Source organism: Phacochoerus africanus, chromosome 6 (assembly GCF_016906955.1).
Source record: "Phacochoerus africanus isolate WHEZ1 chromosome 6, ROS_Pafr_v1, whole genome shotgun sequence".
In the NCBI taxonomy this organism is placed as follows: domain Eukaryota; kingdom Metazoa; phylum Chordata; class Mammalia; order Artiodactyla; family Suidae; genus Phacochoerus; species Phacochoerus africanus.
This window is the reverse complement of record NC_062549.1, coordinates 64,385,669-64,407,644: the sequence shown is the minus strand read 5'-3', so window position 1 is coordinate 64,407,644 and position 21,976 is coordinate 64,385,669. Positions and strand designations below refer to the sequence as shown.

The window sequence follows — 21,976 nt, the reverse complement described above, 5'->3', positions numbered from 1 at the left end:
AACCTCCCCGAAGTCAAGTATCAACAATATCCTTACCTGCACCTCGAGGAAACAGCAACATCTGAACTGGTTTGAGATGTTTGCACCTGTGATCAGGGGTAAAAAATTAGAAGCTGTTGTTAACTCTGCTTCTGTGTCAGCTCTTAATTATACAGAGCACATGGCTGAGGACGACAATGGTCTCTTTTAACCAAAAGAGAAAAAGGAGGATACTGCAGCGGTGAAAGGCATATTGTCTTTAAGTTGAGGTCTCCACTGTTGTTTCCTCCCCCCAGGTCTATCCTCCTCCTCCCCTTGTCAGGGGGGAAGGCAGCCAAATGACGGGATAGTGATTCATCACTGGCCTATGACAGCTGCAAACGGGATTACCCCTCCCCCAATCAACATGCAAAGCAGCCTTACCCAGGCAGCTCGGAATAGGTGCTTGGAAAAAAAAAAAAAAAATAGCTATTAGCAAAATGAGTGTGTTTCACAGCGGTAGTTCAAGCATTAACCCTCCACCATCCTCCCAAGATCTTTCATCTTCTGCTATCACCAGCTGAAACAGAGTTCCTGCCCACGCCTGGGACTCCTGACAGTTCTCCTTATCGTGATGCTTTTCTCCTCTATTTACGATTTGTCATGGAGCATTCACTAAAACAGCTTCTGGGCAACTTTCAGGCGATGCCGGACTACAAGAGAAATGGTAAAGGCAGGTTCTGATCCCCGAAGCCCCATCCTGGAGCAAGGTGCCCACTGATCCAGGCAAATTGAAAATCCAGTGACTTTTTAAATTCAGTGAAATCCATCACTGCCTGGTGAAATAGAAAAAGCAGCTTGCTTTTTGTTTAATTTTCCATCTTTCAAACCAGGAGAGAGAATGGATCGTTTAATCATCACGGCAGAGTCTCAGTTTGCCAGAGTTTTAGTCTCTTTTGTCTCCGGGTGAATCTGTATTTGAGATTTCACTGCCCAACTAACTTAACTTGCAGCCTCTGCTAGACTTTGCCCTTCCTCCAGAGGCAGCACAAACTCCAGCAGGTGATAAGCCCAGGTGAGGGTGGGCTGCTGGCTCCCAGGCTCAGCCCAACGCCTGCCTCAGGAAATGAACATTCTGCATAACGTTTAAAATGATTCAGAATTCCAAATCTTTGATGTGTATTTTCATTCAACCTGAACTGACATCAATTAGGGCTACAGAACAAAGATGAAAACTGAAGCATCTCAAATGGCATTAAAGTTATCCAACTAAATATCTTCTATTGAGTCCTGTTATTTTTTAATTATGACTTATGAAATTAAGAAGTACTACCTTTTTGGCAAGAATAAAGCATCGTTAAAGTACAAATATCTTGGTATAATGTTACATGAAATTTCTAGGTATACGTTGTTACAATATGTACAGGATGAAGTAATTTTTAAGAGATGCCTGAGTATTCAATGAAATTTTAATTTTAATGCCTGCAGACAGGTCATTTTGTGATAACGGCCTTCTGCAATTTTTGTTAAAATTAACATTCTCACATAAGATTCAGTGTTTTCCTTTAGAAACTGCAGCAATAAACTTCAAGGATAAATGTGCTTTTTTTTCCACTTTTGTACACCTGGAATAAATTATAGGTGAGAACTAACTTAGTTTTAAGCACTCTCTCGGCTTAATTATGTGAACAAGTATGTAAAACATACTTTCTCTTAAATACTAAAATATATTCCTATTTTAACATTAGCTAGATAGTATAGCCTTAGCAATATAATTTTAGTTTCATTGTATCCTTTGAAAGTTTGATCATATTTATATTTGAGGTTTAACCTATCATTTACATTTCAATCAGTTAATAAAAACTGCACTTCAAAATAAGAATTATTCTAACACGTTTTCTCCCTGAGGGCGAAAAAAAAGCATTTTCATAGCAACATACTTTTTTTTAATGCTAGCTCGACTCCGTCTCTACCGTGCTTGGTACACTGCAATTTTTGATTCCGTATCCATGATCTTCATTTCATTAAGTATACTTCAGATATATTCTTTTGTGTCTCAAGGATTATTTAAACCATGTGTTGTGTGTTACTGTTTTTAAAAATGACTCTTTAATCAAAATAACTTTAAAACAACTAATCCTCACTTAGGCTGGTCAGCTGAATCCACATCGTCGTCCAGGAAAAATAAATCTACTCTCAAGAATGCGAATGCAGACAACAATTAGACACAGATGTGAGCAAAATTAGTTACAGTTTACAAAATGCTACACTTCACATGCTTTTAGTTTTTTATGTGTAGTACACGATTACAGTGCAGTAAGGAAACATACTCTTGTAATGACTTATCTAAAAAGAATACCTATTTCTGATTGGCGCTGATTTTCTCTCATGTTTGACAAGGTCTCTGGAAGAGTCTGGGGTTTAAAAACATAATGTGCTTAAAAATCATTAATTAGGCCCATTTCCATTCAAAAGGGAAAAAAATTATTTCATGGTTTTTAGAAAAATGCTGTTAGGCATTCAGTAAGCTCGTATTTTCTGCTTTTCATCCATAAACCTAATATGTTCCTTGTCTTCTCCTAATCTGGTACTTTTAATTCAAATGCTCCTAGGAGTGCAAAAAATATTTCCCGTCACATTATAAATGGTCATCTTGTATTACAATGAAGTCATTTTACTTTAATGCTTTTTAAAACTCTTTGTCTAGAATACCCAGGGTAGCATGCTGACAGAGTTGTGAAAATACAGAGGAAAAAAAAAAAAAAGATAGCAGGACTTCTTAGAATTTAAATTCAAGCCTCCTCAGCTAGTAACTTTGACTTCTGATTAGTTAATGAGGTCTTTTAAGTTTGCCTTTTTTCTAATTAAATTTCTAATTCTTCACAGATGTAACTTTTGTTGATGTTCAATTTGTCTCTCTCATTTTGTTAAACCTCCCATAGTACTTCACCAATCCATTGAATAGCCACATTAAATCTGTTAATACCATACTCTTCAACCCCAGAAATTATTTCCAGAAGGCAAGCTTGCTTTGAGAGATCATCAAACAAGACTTAAGGTACACATTTTATCACATTTTCCCTACCACAGAGCTCAGGACACAGAGCAAAATTCATGACTTTTGCACTGTTTATTATACTTTGCTAAATTACAAATCAAAAGCATCTGACAGAAGATCATGTATGAAGCCAAAAAGTTAATAATGTTCTGCGAAAAGTAAACTGTAAATGGAAAGGGATTCTAAATCTCAGCAGCAGAGAGCAAATAAAATGTAGGCACTTGTCTAAATTATGGGTTTTCCATTGGCTTTTTTTGCTTGCTAGAAGCAATTTTTATAAAATGACTATAATTTAAAAAATTTTTTTCAAACTAAAAAGAAATTTTCAAAGTGAAAGTACTGAACTGATCTAAATAAATAGAGTTGGCAAGCAAACTAGTTTTGCCCAACCACAGATCAACCTGAGGACTCCAAATTTGAAAGACAATGGCAATTTTCTAATCAAAATGTATCTTATAGGGGGAAAAAAATGTGCCTTAGGCATAAACCTGCTTTTAAATCAGAATATATTCTTGCCTAAATGTTCCTCGATCAATAATTCCGACAATGGTGTCAATGATGTAATAAAAACCTAAACCTAAAATTGAAGTGACCTTCCAGGAAGAGGTAGATGTCTTTTAAATGTTAACACTTGATGTATTTTAGCAAAAATTCTATAAAATGAATGCTTGAATACTATTCTGGATTTTTAATGTAATACATTGTATCATTTTTTAAGTATCTCATTTAAAGAAAAATGACAAAATAGAATCCTTGTGAAAACAAAAACCAGTATTTAAAGGACATTGATTCAACCTATAGGCTTAAAGGATTGTTTTCAAAATTAGCATTTAAGATGTTGAATGTAATACTTCTGAGATCTGATTAACTGGAAGAAGGGGTTTTATTCTCGCTGCGTTCCCCCCTCCCCTGCGCCAAGGTACTCTCACAAATTTTCACATTCAAGAGGAAATTTTCTTTTGAGAAAATCATTTTTAATGTCTACAAAACTCCCAGAGCAGCTGACTTCTCTTTGGCATTCTAAAACTGAACAGTGGCTCAATTAGGCTTCTCTGTCTGTCACCGCGAAGAATTTTCAGCATTGAAAATCCATGGCTCTTTGCTCACTCACTGAACACTTTGGGCCTTAGGAGAACTCAAGCAGCGAGAAAGTCAAATATCAAATATTTGATAATGCAAAAAAGCATGACTATTTGTGTACACATGTCTTCAAATCCCAAACGGTGGGCAAAAAGACTTGCCCACGCCTAAAATAAAACCTACTCTGAAAGACACATTAAGAAAACAATCCCCAGCCTCGAAAACTACACTCTGTGCCTAACTAGCGACTTTTTTGCACCCCTTGTCATTTTAAGAAATGAAACATAAAAATGCTTGTCTACGTTCAGTGACAGCTCTGAATTTATTGAATTCCTGCAAATGCTATGCTTAAATGTTCAAAAACTCCTTCCAAGAAACAGAAGCCCATGAGTCATTCGCCATTCATATAGTGATTTTGAATGACAAACATTTTAAATGGTAATTCAAAAGTGTGAGAATCTCGTTTTTAATTTCAAGGTCCAGTCAAGTCCTACGAAGTTGTCAGTAAGTGAGAAATGCATTTATTTGGCAAATGTTTATTATTTCACTTTTTGAAGATGAGCTCGTTTAACATAACTTTGGGAAAATCTGTTTATTGAAACAAAAGGATTCCTTTCCTTAAAAAGTGTTTACAATTTATTCTTGTCATCTGCTGTCCTTTGAAAATGTTAATTCCTTCCTCCTCTTCTCAAAGCCAACTACGAGGTGTAGGAAAAGTTATCTGTGTGTTGCAATGGGCATAGACAGATACCGCTTTAATCAATATCACACAGTAGTAGCTGAGGTTTGTGCAGAAAAGACATACGAAGCAATTTCCCCTCCAGAATATAGCCATGCACTAAATTTATTTATACAGTTCACAACAAAAGTCACTGCTAATAATTAATTTGTAATTACCCCTTAATGATTCTAATCGCTCAGATAATTGGGGGCTTAGGAACTTATACTTTTATGATGGCTAAGAAAGCACTGGGCACAAAGTGTCATAAGCTTCCCCAACGCCCTACTGTTTTTATTTTAAAAGCAAATCAAAACAATAACTCAAAGCGCTCCTGTTATCTAGGGCTTTGCCCCCAGGACAGCTGTTGTCATTCAGCACAATTTTTCAAACAGTCAGCTTGTACTTACAGCGCTTACATCTGCTGCATCCACCAGTTTAATGGGCTCCTCCGAATTTTCTGCTTTAGCAAACCTCCATGCCTGACATAGCTGGGCTCCTGGGCAGGGGACGCGGGAGAGCTCTTAGGGGCTCCCAGCCGAGCCCGGCGCTGCTGCCAGCGGAGCGCGTCGGCGTGGGGACGCCGGGCCGCGGGGACCGCCGCCTGGCCGCTGCTGCAGGCTCGGGCTGCCGAGCGACTGAGCGCACACGCGGGCCCCGGCAAGAAAACCGCCACACTGGACGGCAACAGGAAGGCTTAGAGTCGGAAGTGGCACTGGAGAGTTTCTACCTCGCCCCAAACTCGGAGCCATCAGCTCCCACCGTTGTGTTTGGTCACCGCTTTGAGCCCCGCGCTCTTTCCTTCTCAACAGCAGCAGCAGATAGCATCTGAGAAGCCCAGACAAAGAAACAGCACCATCTCATCCCCGATTTGTTTGCGCAGCCTTGTAGGTCTGCCCGTGGAGCCTCGGGGCTTTTTTTGTTTTTGCAACGCAAACCACAGCTATTCTCTTGTCCTAACCTTATTGGTTTAAATGCAACAATTGAAAGGAGCACGGCTCTCTCTGACTCAACCTTGCTGCTCCCAAAAAATTTATTATGTAAATGAACGCGCCCCATGCTATCTGAATAAACAGCTGTGAGAGAATCACTTCTCTGAGACACTGTCAACACACAGCTCTTGCTACAGCAGCTACCAATTACGAGCTTTGGGGAGTAGTTACACGTTATCTTTCATACTTTTCCAAAACTTTTTTTTTCAGGCCCTGAAACTCCGGGAATCGATACTTTAAAAAAAAAAATTTTTTTTTTTTTTTTCTTCCCGAATGTAACAACTAACGGGTCTGGGGCAAATGAAAACTAGAATGGCCATTTCCATATTAAGTAAGTAAAGGGGGAGAAAAAGCAAACGTGTAAGCTATTACCAGTTTAACAATGAAAGCCTGAATGGTAATTCTGCAGTGATTTCTAGAATGGCAAGTTTTGCAGAAACAATTTGTTTTGGATATGAACCAGATGATATTTCAGTGTTGATATTTTACAATGATTTCGGGGGAAAGATTTATTTCATCTAGAACTCTTTTCTTACAGTCTGTTCTTTAAAAAAAAAAAAAAAATCCTAACTAAACTCAATCTATGTGCGGTAATCTGTAACACTCACCTAGACAGCTGAGCCTATTCAGATTACGACTAAATTACAGTTTAAGATATTTACTTCCTATCATGTTTTAGGCAAAAGACTTAACCATTATATTGATTTCAAATATTTAAAGAAGTATAAGTTATTATACTTTTATTTGCCAGCCCTATTCCATGGTTCAAATACAAATGTTTATTTTTGACACTATTCCCTCATCCTAACCAATTTTGTTCTCAGTCTTTATATTCATTGGATTTTCCTTAAAACTGGTCATTAACAGCAATACTATTTCATGTATCTGGTCTTTTTATTAGTAATAATAAACATCTCTCGTTATAGGCTCCTGCCTCAGTATGAAAAACATTTTTTAAATCACAGTAACTTCTTAGGTGATTTTATAATACATTTCAGACCATCAATTCATAAAACAGGCACAGTCTTACCTTTACTTTGCTAGTTGTAAATGAAAGCACCATTCCAACGCAAATAAAACAAAAAGTTTCTACTGACCAAAATTCAATATGGCCCCCATCCCACCCCACCCCACCCCCAAAGGCTGCCAATCTAAATCCCGCAGAAGAAAACACTTTGTCAAACCTAAGAGACAGCTTAGACTGCAAACTCACCTAGGATTTCATTGTGTATGGTCCCAGCAAGGAATCATGGGCTAGTCATCCACCATATTTGGGAAGCCAGGGCAAAAAAAATCAGTTGATTGCTCTTGGATTTGTTCACATATGCAGCCAAAATAGAATTGCATTTACCACCTACAGCACTTTCTAAGACTAGAAGTATCCATTATTCAATATACTAAAGCATGGATGCAAAAACATATATAGCCTGTAATGGAGGTCTCTAGGGCCGTGAAATAAAAATATAATGATATGTTAATTCAATTTATGATCTCAAACATCCGTACAGTAACTGCTTTTGCTATCATATTTATTTCTAAGCTCCATAAAATATAAAATGTGAGGTGCTGGTTGGAGAATTCAACCCCGTTTGAAACTTTGTATTAAGCTACAATACCCACACTTCCCATAGTTTAAAAACTACTTTAGCTGTAAAAAGGCAAAATATTATTTTTCTGATCCATGAAAGAGGATATTGGCAAACTCAATAGACACAAACCATGCAAAGTCCTAACAGCAGGGATATCATGTAAAGTATTTTTTACATATAATTACCTACATTATAATCAAATTTATCATATTACATTAGTTTTTATATTGAAATTCAATTATTTTAACTTATATAACAAAACAAGAACCATTAAAGAAATGATACATGTACTTATGAAGGAAATTATGAAAAGCATGATGAATGTAACATGAGCATTAATTAATATGATATGGGTCATGCTGCATAGTTATGTAACAAAGAACTTAGTCACTGGCTAAAAGAAATATCTATGTGTAGGTATACCACTTTTAATGCTTTCCCTTTCCTAAAGCAAAATTAGATGGTATAAAAACAATCACATGCTTACCTGTTGACTACTTCTGAATTATCAGATACGTAGCACATATTATACAATTTATACCAAAATAAGTTATCCTCTGATAAATAGCCAAAATGTAAGCCATTATTTAGATGACCTAGTTTGTACTGTTAACTTCCTATTTCTAAATTTTCACCAACTACAATTACATGCTTTAACCATATATTTTAAAGAGAATGGTGTTCCCTAAATAAAGTCATAACCATTGCAACAGAAATTAGGAAAATTCGCTGAAAATTTGCCATTAGTAAAGACAGGTAATAGTAGAAAACATTCTATCTGCTATTTCCTGGAAATTCTTCAACACATAAACATGAATAGGAGCAACAAAATTCTAATGTGCTTTCTTCCCCTGAAATGAAAAATAATTTTCCTCTGGAAAACACTTTGAATAATCAACTGGAACAAAATGTTTGAATACCCTCCAAAGGACAATCTCTTTCCTATATCTCTGAACAAGTTTTATCATACAGAGCATGCTGTTATCTAGATATACGCCTGGCTATACGGAAGCCTGCAATTTTGATAGAAGTTGTTAGTGCTGTTCTATGAACAGAGAAGTTTAAAGGCATGATTGCAAAAATAAACAAATGTACCTAATTAAAGAAGAAAAAAGACAAGGGTAGATATGAAGGATCCACTAGGACAATAGAAAAGGTAAGCTGAAACTTTTCTAAAACTACATGAATAAACAGTTGATTAGTCCAACTAAATATAACAAACACTGAGAAAGCAAAGGATAAAACACGTGTCTCTTTCCACATAGCTGTGATAATCCATGTGGGAAAAGAATCTGAAAGAGAATGGATTGTATACATGTATAGCTGAATCACTTTGTTGTACAGCAAAAATATCACAACATTGTAAATCAACTATACTTCAATAAAACTAAAAAATGAAAGAAAAAAAAAAAGACAAATGACCCATGGTCACTTCCAACTATTGCAGAAAATAATTTAAGTAGTGCTATCTTTTCTTAGATTACATCAAATACTGCACTGAAGTTGAATACATTTTTCCGTTGTGAATGAAACAGTATTCTGTATACAACTATATGGAAAATAAGAAGGGAGAAAAAATAATTAAATGTTAAATTATAAAAAACAAACACATGCCTCTTTCTTTTTTCCATTCCAGTAACAGTAATAAAGTCCTTGAGTAGTTGTAAGGTTTCCAATAAAAGGTAGACCCAGACGTATTTTTATTCTACTTGTATTTACCTTCAAGTCATTTTAGAATTAAGCATGCATGCTAGTGCCTGGTTGGACGGACATATCTTATCTCTCTGTTTCTACCATTCTTTCCAAAGATGCTTACTCAAAAAAAAATGGTACAGTAAGTGGCAAAAGAGAATTAGCACTCAAAGACCAATGCTTTTCCTTCAAAAGCAAAATCCTAGTTATTATTTCTTCGCCATTCTTAAAATCAATAATATCTGGAAAGAGCCAACATTGTGCATTTGAATCTGTTCAAAAGAGAACAGCTAACAGAATATTCCAAAATACTTTACTTTCAGTGCTTTCGCCTCCGGCTAACTCTCTTTCTTATGGTCCTTGCCATGGCTCTACATTTCTGGCTCTTTAATGGAACCACTGGAACAGCATCTGGAGAGCTGATTACGATCCTTGCTGGCATTTGGAGTGGTCACTTCCATGACCTACTCTCTCCCCACTGGCACGAGACCTTCAATGAGGGCCCTGCTCCCAGGAGCCCTCTGCTGAAACACCACCAAGTAAAACATCCTCTATTTATTTTAAGAATGATATTAAATCCTCCAAACTGAATGTCTACCAGTATTTTGCTAAATGTTTCCCGTTCAAACTCTAGCATGAATAGCTTTTAACAGTAAATTTAAGGAGGCAATTACTAACTATTCACCGTACCATGGAAATTTATTTTAATAAAAATTAGAGTCTTTATGCCAACACAATATGGAAATATAATCTATTTCCTGGCTGCCTAATAAGCACATTGGTTATAACACATGAATAATAACCATTTATTTATATAGGGTGGGAAACTTGTTATCATATGTAGTAATGACTGCTTCTAGGATGTTTTTTTAAAAAATTATTATTCTTAATAGAAAGTTTGCATAGCACTTCTTGAAACTAATAATGATAACAAGGGCAGTGGTGGTTTTTAAGAAGAGGGGATGGGATGATAGAAGCACTAAGCTTCAAAAAAATGACATGCTGGGTTTTCTATTTTAAAATCAACTGATTTTCCAAAATGGCAAACAGTTGCTTTTCTTCCTCCTGCCAAAAATACGTAAATAATTGGTTTGGGGTGCATATGTTTAATTTGAACAATACGCTATTTTGCTTTTCATTACTATAAAATGGATTTCTGCTGACATGAAGCAACCTAGAAAACCCAGGTTGTCTCTTCAACCTGTTTTTTCTCTGAGCCATGGGCAAAACCAATCCTGTCGGCACCTCCCAATACCTTTAAGAGGATCTGGAAACTTGCTTTGTGTTTTCCAGGTTTCATGAGAGCTGAGTTCACAGTTTTTAAATTCTTCAGAAATGATGACTCTCTCATGGAAGACAGAAGGGAATTAGTATTTACTGAGTGCTTACTACATGCTAGGCACTGAGCTAGGCATTTCATGTGCATCTTCATTTGTTTTTACCAATAATGTAACAGCTTATCTGTATGAATCCTGTGGGGGGTTTTAAAAGTGGCTTTTTCTCCCCACTATTTCTTCTGGAATTTGCCTCCTTTCTCTAGCACCATCAAACAGTAGATGGAGCGCTGGGATATCAATGTGTCCTGGTTGGATCATCATTTTGGAGCAAGGTGACATCTAATAAAGTTAATAAACCCAGAAAGGTGTGTGACATTTTGAGATGGCATGCACATTACAGAAGAGACACCATCACCACACAATATCAGATTATTCACACATAGTCCAAGTTAGTTGGCTAGTTGAGAAAGAAAAGGACATACATTAAATGGTCAATAGAGGAAAAAATGTGATCTGTCTTAACCGGGAAGTGATTGAATCAGGAGATACATTTTTTCAAATTGTTTCAAAAAAAGGAAAATTTTCCTCCTAAAGTAGGATTGTAAATATTCCTGATTTTTTTCCCTTAATAATAAAAACAGAGGCTAAGGGTCTGAGTTTACAATAGGCAATTGTACAGACAATTCAATCAATTTCTTCCTTGTTGCATTCCTTATTTCCTTTATCCAATGTAATATTGCTTTAATCCAAACAGCATTGCATCTGATTTATTCACCGAGGGAAGAATGACATTCAAAATGCTCTCCTATTCACCTTATGTATTTGGAGGTGCAGTTTTTTAAGTATTCAGAATCAAGAAACTCTATGGCTGTTACAAAGGTATTGCCAGGAAGGGGACAGAGAAAAAAACAAAATCTAATAGCCTATAGAAAATTTTTCTTCCTTCAAACAGCATTAACTTATCCCCTTCTAGTCTCCCAAATCAGAAAAAAAGAGTAACCTCCAAAGACGTTTTAGACAGAAGGTCAGAATTCAAAGGACTGGTAACTTAATCTCAGTGTGCTGCAATCACATTGCTATTAGAAACACAACCAGAAACACCATTATTCTATATGTTTTTATTAAGCAATGTCAATAGGTATACAACCTGGAGATTCCTCTCTACTGTAAAGATTCATACTTACAGGCGATCAAGTTGCCTTGGGTTTCTGAATTTCATTTCAGAATGCTGTAGGGTAAGAAAAAAATAGACTCTGCCTTACCTGCTAAGGAAAACAATAGCTTTAGTCTGTTCGAATACTGAAAGAGTACATTTTTGTGGCCAAAATGTAAATATAGCTTCAAGTTTTTTAGTCTTTCAGTGCTCATAATTAAGAAGAATTTTATTTCAGGTGGCTTCATATTTGGAGGAGTAGTAGACTGATGCTTTAAATTTGTGGTTCACATTCTTTCAAAAAACAGAAGTCTGGAGGTATCCTCTGCCTCCTTCAGGGATTCTGTTTTAACAGCAGTAATCTGGTTTACCTGAATTGTGGAGTAAAACCACGTCATGGAACTGGGTTTTTCTGAAATCATTCATATATTTTAAATGTGTATGATTCTTCCAAACAACACCTGGTTGATAGGGAGTTACAGGCTGGTGGCTTGTTTTTTTAATCAATACAAGGAAAAACAAATAGTTTACCAAGAGGTCAGGGAGCCAGTAAAGGAGACCTCTACCACACGGTTATCATCGACAGGCCCTGTTGAAAGATCCTCGAAACCCCCATTAGCTCTGGCCCCCTGGGAGAGCTGTTCACTTTCCTTCCTGCCCTTGCAAGAGGACAGATCTTCCTCTCTAGCACAAAGTGGTTGGAGAGGCTACAGAGGAGGTGAAGGGGGGCCAGGACAAAAACAAAGCCGGAGGGGCCAGGAGGAGAAAGAAGTTATTCAAGACAATAATCAGAAAGCCAGCTCGATCCTAGGCCTTTTTTAAAGAATGGGTGTCCATGGCTTAGACATTCTAGAGGGGGGAAAAAAAATACTGTTTTTAGATGTGCAGAGTTTGTATGTGCTAAATTTACATCTCTTTGGGGAGGCACGGCATTTGATAAAAAAAAACGGAGTTCCTGTTGTGGCTCAATAGTAATGAACCCAAATACTGTGCTTGGGGTTTTAGTTCAATCCCTGGCCTCGCTCAGTGGGTTAAGGATTCGGCGTTGCTGTGAACTATGGTGAGGTCACAGATGTGGCTCGGATCCCGCGTTGCTGTGGCTGGGGTGCAGACGGGCAGCTGCAGCTCTGATTCAACCTCTAGCCTGGGAGCTTCCATATGCCTCACACCCTAAAAATAAATAAGTAAATAAATACATAAATAAATACATATATAGAATTTTTAAAATGAAATAAAAAAATAACCTAACTCTCCACAAATAAATTCATGGTTAATTGCTGAAGATTAGTGAAAAGGAGAAATCTACAAACTTTCTAGTTACAATTTCCTGAGTACATGCCTATTACCTAACAACAAATGACCTAGATTTGAAAAAAGATTGGTTTTTTGGCTGTGCCTGTGGCATGTGGAAGTTCCTGGGCCAGGGATCAGGCCTGCACCACAGCAGTGACCAAACCAGAGCAATGACAATGCCAAATCCTTAACCACTAGGCTATCTGGGGACTCCAAAAATATGTGTGTGTGTGTGTGTGTGTGTGTGTGTGTGTGTGTGTGTGTGTGTGTGTGTGTATGGCTACACCTGCGGCATATGGAAGTTCCCAGGCCAGGGATTAAATCCAAGCTGCAGCTGCAGCAACACCATTTTCTTTAACTCCTTCATGGGGCTGGGGGTTGAACCTGTGCCTCTGCAGTGACCCAAACTTTCCAGTTGGATTCTTCACCCACTACACCACAGTGGGAACACCAAAGAAAATATTTTATTATTTATTTATTATTATTATTATTATTTTTGTCTTTCTGTCTTTTCTAGGGCCGTACCCGTGGCATATGGAGGTTCCCAGGCTAGGGGTCTAATTGGAGCTGTAGCCGCTGGCCTACACCAGAGCCACAGCAAGGCCAGATCCGAGCCGTGTCTGCAACCTACACCACAGCTCACGGCAACGCCAGATCCTTAACCCACTGAGCAAGGCCAGGGATCGAACCCGAAACCTCATGGTTCCTAGTCAGATTTGTTAACCACTGAGCCATGACATTTCCTTAAAGAAAATATTTTAAATGAGTTATTTTAAATGAAAACCTTCAGGAAGCAGCATATAACCTTGATTTTCTTCCCCATCTTTCTATAGATTTTTGGATTGTATGTCTATCACTGCTCAAAATTTAAATGCTGTCCTTTTCTTTAAATGTGTGGACTTATTAAAATCTGTCTGCAGTCAAGTGGGCACCACTCACTAGAATGCACAAGAGACTCGAGTTCTAATTCTGGCTTCAGCATAGTTTTTTTTTCTGTGCCTTTGTAATCATATTACTTATACTCTCAATTTATAATCTTAAATGGGCTAAATGATAAAAAGGATGCAGGAAGTTTCCAAACATTTCCAAAGTGGCATGGGGATAAAGATGTTTATGGCTATGAGTAAGCTCTGATGGATAGTAAAACAGCAACAGAAAACTGAATTTCAAATCCAATTAATTAAACAAGTATACAAGTACCCAGAGAAGGCATGGTGAGTTCCGGTTTTAGCACAGCTTGGTACACATACCAGGGACTTGATAAGGATTATTCAAATTGATCAAAGTATGCACACTTGGGTACTTGATGGAATGTGGCCAGGGTTTGTGGAAGAAAAATGATTTCCCTGAATTTCCTGTGTGTCCATGTTTTCCTTACACATTGTTACATCTGCCTCCTTGGAAACCCTAAAGTTGGGCTGGTGGACGTGCTCTTCATAGGGGAGTTAAAGTCATCCTCTTGTTAAAAACATACTTAAGATACTTTATGGAACCAACGGAGTCATTGAAAGTGTGCTAGAAATTTGCCATCCTAACATTAGGGAATAGTCAAATTCTAAAGAAATGAAGAAATTAGACAAGACCTGAGATCACTACATTCACCTGGTGTATGTGTTTGGGTGGGAAGGAACATGGAATAAAAATTTAAGGTTCAGTTTAGGAAAAGCCCTCATACATTGTATTTTAGTTATATTCATCATGAAATGCTGTATTACTCCAACATCAGTTTATAGTTCCCTTTTAAATCCTTAACTTAAAAAAAAAATCCAGAAAAAAATTAAAAAAATTTTAAGGATACACACACAGTAGAGTAAAAGGCTTCAAAAAAAAAAAAAAAGCCTACATCTTTTGTCTTTCAGAAATACCTCATTGTAGATGTATAATGATATCATTTTAAAATGTTGCAGCTTTTAGGCTATTCAGACATCTTACTAACCAAGCTAGTTAGCCAGGCAGTCAGTCATTCAGCAAATATTTTTCATGCATTTAGTATGTGCCAGACACTGTGGGTACTAGGAGATGAAGCAGTGAATAAGACAGAATTCCCACTTATCATTTGTGAATAAAAGAGAGTAAATAATTTAAAAGGTGGCCAACTGGACATAAGCATTTATTTTTTGCTTTCTTTACAAACCCCACTAGAGTAACAGTAAATACATTTTCTTTAAGTATAAATTCCCCCAAACAAAGAGGGCAGGTAATAAGAAAACAGTAGCACATTTTAGAAGAGGAAAAGAGGCAGATCACTAGTAACTGACTCTGCAGATCCAAGAAAGCTGAATCTAGTGTTGGCAGTGAGAAAAGCTGAAAAGCAACCCAACTGACATCACCAACTTGGATTATCTAGGTCTGGGGAAAGCCTCTATCAAGAAATATAGAAACCAAGTGAACAGAGAAAAGCAACTTGCAGAAAACAGAGATCAGAAAAAAGTAAGAAAAAGAAAACCAAAACCAATTTTCACCAAACAAATACCTGAGAAATAAGATACTGCAACCATGAAACAAGAGAGAACAAATAATAATGATACCAAAAAAAAAAAAAGCCCTTAGAAATAAAAAGTAGGATAAAGAGAAGTGAGTGTTTCAATGAGGCCTGGAAAATCAAATTGAGGAAGTTTCCCAGAGAATAGAGCAAAAGAGATGGAAAGTACAGAACAGAAAATAAAATAAGGAAATGAGGAGCTGTAAGGAAATCTGGTGATCAAACATGCAAATAACTGGAGTTTCAGAAAGAGCAGAGAGACTGAAGGGCAAACTTTAAATAAATAATTCTAAAATATTTCCTAGGATGTGAATTTTCAGATTGAAAGAGTTCAATGTATACTCAACAAAAACAACTGAAAAAAAATCACAACGGATATTGCTGAGAAATTTCAAACTGTTAGGAAAGAGGGTAACCCCTACAAACTTCTAGAGAGAAAAAAATCAGGTTGCATACAAAGCATAGGTCATGACTTCAGACTCCTTAATTGGAACATGTTTTTCTAGAAGGCAATAGAGCAATGGTTTCAAATTCCTCAATGAAGAATAATTCTCAACCTAGAATTTTGTATCCTAACAAACTTGATAACAAGTAGGAAAGTTGAAGGCATTTAAAGTAAGGATGTTTGCCAATGTCAGGTCTCAAAGTTTATTTTCCAAGTATCCTTTCTCAGGAAGCTAATAAAGGGAAGATTCCGCTGAAATTTGGGAGCAAAGCTACTTTATGAAATAAGCACATGAAATAGGAGAAAGAGGACCCCAATCCCTGATATTCATGGTAAAGGGAAATCTAGGAGGACAGCTCAGCACCAGGCATGGCAGGCTGGAGTGGAGGTCAGAGGGCCTGGTAAAGTTTACATGAAGATGAAAAAAACTGATAGGATAGTTGATACATATGAATACATGGAAAGAAGGGTGAAACAATCACGGGAGAGTATGACGCTGAATTATTAAAAGGAAATGCAGAATTCTCCACGCTGTGGTGCCTACATGGAGGTGGCATTATAGAATCGTTTGCATTTGAGATGAGGTACATGTACTTTTGATGAAAGTCAAAAGAGAAAAATAGACATTTCTCTGCTTCCGGGTGTGTTATTAAGAAGCAGAAAAAATAATTCAAGTAAAATTTGGTAGAGAAGGACATGGGCTAAGTGATGGATGCTATGTCAGCTTGTGAAGGAAAGCCTCTTTGAAGAGGCATCACTGAAGTTGAGACCCAAATGATGAAAAATCTGGGGTAGGAAATATGGTCCACACAAAAGAAACAGCAAGTTCAAAGCTTGTCAAGTAGGAGGGAAGAAAGAAAGAACTGTGGAGGAGAGAGAACATAGAGAAAAAGGACAGGACCAGGACATGGTATGGAGCTCAGGGCACTGTAGGTCTAGCTAAGAAGTTGGGATCTTATTCCAGGCGTAAGGGGAGGTTCCTAGAGTTTTGATTTGTTTTGGTTTTTTTCTTGCTTCTTTTTGTTTTTGATCAGAAAGGTGGCATGACCTGATCTGTGTGTAAGAGACCACTCTAGCTTCTGGGGGTAGGATGGACAACAGGAGGACAAGAACAGAGGCAGGGAGGCAAATGAGCGGACAGTTGCCGTCGTCCAGCTGAGAAATGGGGATAAAAACCCTGGACCAGGGTTTTAGGAGGAGACGTTATGTAGTCAGATTTTGTGCATATTTTGGAACTAGAGCCAACAGGACTTGGAGATTGGATGTGGGTTTGAGGCAAAGAAAGAAACTAAGGACGACTCCAGTCTCTCCGCACAAACAGTAAACACCACTGATTTGCCTTTCATCTCCATTCATTTCTTCTTTCTGCTTTCTTGCTCATACAATAACATGACAGAAACGCCAAGAGCCTGAATAATTAGAATCTAAATAGCTGAGCGTTAACGGAAAGTTTTTTCATGACTATCTAGTTAAATCGGCTAACACATCCCCTCCCCTGCCCCCACTCACTCCTCATCAGCCTCTTTTCTGTCTCCTGCATCCTGTGCTCACTGTTGTCTCTATATAGTTTGTTGTCCCCCCCGCCCCACCCATCAGCCTGATCTAAATGTCCTTACCCCTCTTTTCTACTTAGTTCACCCCTTATCCACCGCTGGCTTCTGTCTCATCACCGTGGGCTATTACTTTGGCAGCCCTTATTGAACCCATACCTTCTTCTTCTTTTTTTTTTTTTGGCTTTTTAGGACTGCATCCACGGCATATGGAAGTTCCCAGGCTAGGGGTTAAATGCGAGCTACAACTGCCGGCCTACACCACAGCCACAGCCACGCCAGATCCGAGCCGGGTCTGTGACCTACACCACAGCTCACGGCAACGCTGATCCTCAGCCCACTGAGCAAGGCCATGGATTGAACCCACGTCCTCTTGGATACTAGTAGGGTTCATTACCGCTGAGCCCTGATGAGAACTCCCCACAGCTCTTCAAAAGACTAATTCTGGGCTTGGCAAATGGGACATTAGCAAGGATGATGCAAGTAGAGACTTGAATTGTGCTTGTTGTACCTGGGGGCTTATCCTCTGAGAACAGCTATTCTTTGGATCTAGTCATCATTAAAAAAGCCTAGGCTGGTCAGGTGAGGTCCCAGTGTATCAGCCATCTTACTGAGGTCCTGGACATGAGTGGAGTCATTTGGACATTCCAAGCCCAGCCACCATTTGACAAGTAATTGGGAGAGATAACAAGTGAAACCAGAGGAAAAGAATACACACACATACACACATATATAAGACTAGGTCACTTTGGTGTGCAGCAGAAATTGGCAGAACGTTGTAAATCAACCATATACATATATATTTATATATATATAAATAATATCAGAAGAGGAGCCACTTGCCTGGGCCCAGAAAATCCATAGTATCATGGGCAAATAAAATGATAGGATGGTTTGTAATTTAGCAATAAAAAATAAAAATACCTACAATGAAGCTGCTCTATGCAGAGGTTACCAATTACACGTGTATTGTCAAAACCAATGGACACGTTTCTGTCTTTATCTTGTCTTAATTGTGGCATCTTTTCATTGTGGTAAAATATACATAACATAATAATTACCATTTTAACCATTTTTAAGTATACTACTCAGTGGCATTAAGCACATTCACAAATGTTGAACCATCAATACCATCCATCCATCACCAGAATTTTTCCATCTTCCTAAACTGAAACTCTGTACTCATTAAACACTAATTCTCAATTTCTCCCTTCCCCCAGCCCCTGGCAACCACCATTCTACTTTTTGTTTTTATGAACTTGATTTTGAAGTACTTTATATAAGCAGAATTGTAAAATATTTGTCCTTTGGTGTCATAATTGTTACATCTTAATTTAATCTTTTTTTTTTTGTCCTTTTTTTAGGGCTGGACCCATGGCATATGGAGGTTCCCAGGCTAGGGGTCTAATCAGAGCTACAGTTGCCAGCCTACACCACAGTCACAGGAAAGCAGGATCGGAGCCTCGTCTGTGACCGATACCACAACTCACGGCAACACTGGATCCCTAACCCACTGAGCGAGGCCAGGGATCGAACCTGCAACTTCATGGTTCCTAATCGGATTCGTTTCCACTGCTCCACAATGGGAACTCCCTCACTATCATCCATGCTTCAGTTACTACATACGTGCAGTGATAAAGCATCACCTCTGATAGAGAAAAACTCATTTTTACAAAGTTGAAATAGACCTGGACATATTTTCTTCTCAGCAATATGGGTCCTCCTCAATGCCCAAAGTCCTTCTCCCATTAAGATCAGGGTTTGAGGCTAGGGTGGGGATGATGGAAGATGTTGATGTAGGAGAAGTCCCTTTTAAGACAAGAAGGGAAAGAGAACAGCCTTCCTGTTCTGAGCACTGGTTGTTAGAAATAAAAACCTATGCAGTTGGGTAAGGCTTAGTGGGCTTAAAAAAAGGTGGCTATAAGCAGGGAGACCAAGCCCAAGTCTGACTCTCTTTATATCCCCCCCCCTTTTTTTGGGCTATGCTTGAGGCATGTGGAATTTCCCAGGCCAGGGATCCAACTCATGTCACAGAAGTGACCTGAGCCACAGCAGTGATAATGCCAAATCCTTAACCCTGACTTGGGAACTCCTGACTCTCTTTACAATGTGGAACTAGGTCCCATCCCTTCATCAGAATCATTGAATGATCTCAGCCATAAAAAAGAATGAAACAATGCCATTTGCAGCGCTTTGGATGGACCTAGAGATGATTATACTAGGCAAAGTAAGTCAGAGAAAGAAAAATATCATACGATACCACTTATATGTGAAATCTTAAAAAAAATGACACAGATGAACTTATTTACAAAACAGAAACAGACTCACAGAAAACAAATTTGTGGTTTCCAAAGGGTAAGTAGGGGGAGGAATAAATTAGGAGTTTGAGATTAACAGATACAAACCACTATATATATAAAATAAATAAACAACAAGGATCTACTGTACGGCTTGTGGAACTATACTCAATATCTTGCAATAATCTATAATGGAAAAGCATCTGAAAAAGAATATGTTTGTAGGTACATCTACAAAAAATCAGTGAATAGGAGTTCCCATCGTGGCTTATTGGTTAACGAATCCGACTAGGAACCATGAGGTTTCAGGTTTGATCCCTGGCCTCACTCAGTGGGTTAAGCATCCAGTGTTGCCATGAGCTGTGATGTGGTGTCAGTCGCAGACATGGCTCAGATCTCACGTTGCTGTGGCTGTGGTGTAGGCCGGCAGCTGTAGCTCTGATTAGACCCAAAGCCTGGAAACCTCCATATGCTGTGGGTGCAGCCCTAAAAAGACAAAAAAAAAAAAAATTCAGGGAACAGTCAATAACTGAGAACTATTAATATACCTGGTATTCTCTTGGGATATAGTAAGATTATCATATAACTCCAGGAATATACAGAAGTACATTTTAAAAATAAATATACATAGGTTATATTTTACAATAAAAATGTAAAAGGTGAAGCCATGAATGAAGAAATCAGAGACTTTTACTATTAATACATAAAAGTCTGAGAACCAGTGAGACAATATATTTCATCATCATTGGGTTTTTCTGTATATTCTTTGTCAACTTTTTAGGATATTGGAAATCTTTACTGTATCTTGAAATTGTAGACTTGAATCATGATTTAAAATAGCTAAGGGTTTTTGACACATTAAATAGAGTTAATGTTTAATGAAGATTCAATTGGTTAGATAAATAAGTGATCAATGAAGTAAAGACCTTTTGTGAAAATGAGGAGGCCACAAGAGGGTCACTTGAGCCTGAAGGCCACAGTGGAGACCAAGGACTTGAAGAACAGTGACCAGCCTGGTGCTAGACAGAACCACACAGGACCAACCACCCCTATGCCCACTACCAGGCAGGGTTCATGGCCATCCAGCAGGACGAGGACATGTCCATGCACCACAGACAAGACCCAGCACAGCACATGTACCAGAGATGCAGCACCTACACCTACCTTAAGGTCAGGATGGTACATGAGTGGGTCACCTTGGCCCTTAGATCACCCCAGGGAGAAGGGCGAGCAAAGGAGTTCCAGAAAATCCAGAGCTAGTAGGGATTCCATCCCGAAAGGACTACCTGATTACTTAGGCGATTCCATTACCTTGAAATTGACATGTTGGAGGATTTTTGTTGTTGCTGTAATAGTAAGTGTCATTAGTTTTTGTCTTGCTACTCTATTCTTGGAAGCAAGATGCCATCAGTTGTAGAAAATAAAATTAACGTTGATTTCACATCTGAGTCCTGCATAAAGTGTGACAGCACTGCCCTAACAGAAGACCTCTTCTAAGCTTCAAACTCTTATCTATCTACAGTGGTCACGCTGCCACATGCTCTTTTGTTGTTGTCGTTAGGACCACACCCACAGCATATAGAGGTTCCCAGACGAGGGGTTCAATTGGAGCTGCAGCTGCCAGCCTATGCCACAGCGACAGCAAGGCCAGATCCGAGCCAGGTCTGCGATCTACACCACAGCTCATGGTAACGCTGGATCTTTAACCCACTGACTGAGGCCAGGGATTGAACCCACGTCCTCATGGATACTAGTCATTACTGATGAGCCACAACGGGAACTCTTTTTTTTTTTTTTTAATTGAAGTATCGTTGATTTACAAAGTTGTGTAGTTTCAGGTGTACAGAAAGGTGATTCAGATATATACACCTATATATACACATACATATTCTTTTTCAAGGACATAGTCTTTATAGAATATAAATCTCATCATACCTCTGATTTAAACATTTTTAGATTTTAAGGAGAAGTTCAAACGCATGGGTTTATCAAAGCAGCCCTGGGTGATCAGGCACAAGACTCGTTCTGTAGCCTGAAGTCCTAACCTGCTACATATCTCTGCTTCCTGCTAGTCATTCTGAGACACAAGTGGTTCCCAAACCTGACCCGTGGGTTCATGCCTTTGTGCCGTCCTGGAATTTCCAGCCCCTACTGTCCATCAGAGTTCAGCTCAGCGTCACTCAGGCCATACTTCCCTCACAATCTTACCCCCTTCAGTGTCACCAGCCAGCTTTCCCATGAACACTTGGGACGCAACCTGTACCAAGGAAACTCATGTTCTTAGCCTCAAACCTGCTTCTCTCTGTCTCTATTTCACTTGGTGACACAACCAGTAACTCAAGCTTGGAAATAGGGAGGATTTCCTGGACGCTTCCTTCTCCACGTCCAAATC

At 38.4% G+C, this 21,976-nt stretch overlaps 1 protein-coding gene across 5 annotated transcripts in view; it reads right to left on the bottom strand.

The window, feature by feature from the left end:
* EYA1 (EYA transcriptional coactivator and phosphatase 1) overlaps nt 1–5,812 on the bottom strand; it is a 174,190-nt gene extending 168,378 nt beyond the window's left edge. For 3 of the 5 annotated variants that reach the window (XM_047783770.1, XM_047783768.1, XM_047783766.1), the window contains exon 1: nt 37–297. The gene's annotated coding sequence lies outside the window, so the exon portion shown is untranslated. Of the gene's footprint in view, nt 1–36; nt 298–5,224 lie in introns of those variants that run through there. The other 2 variants (XM_047783769.1, XM_047783772.1) reach the window with 2 other exon arrangements.
* Between the last annotated feature and the right edge of the window lie 16,164 nt (nt 5,813–21,976).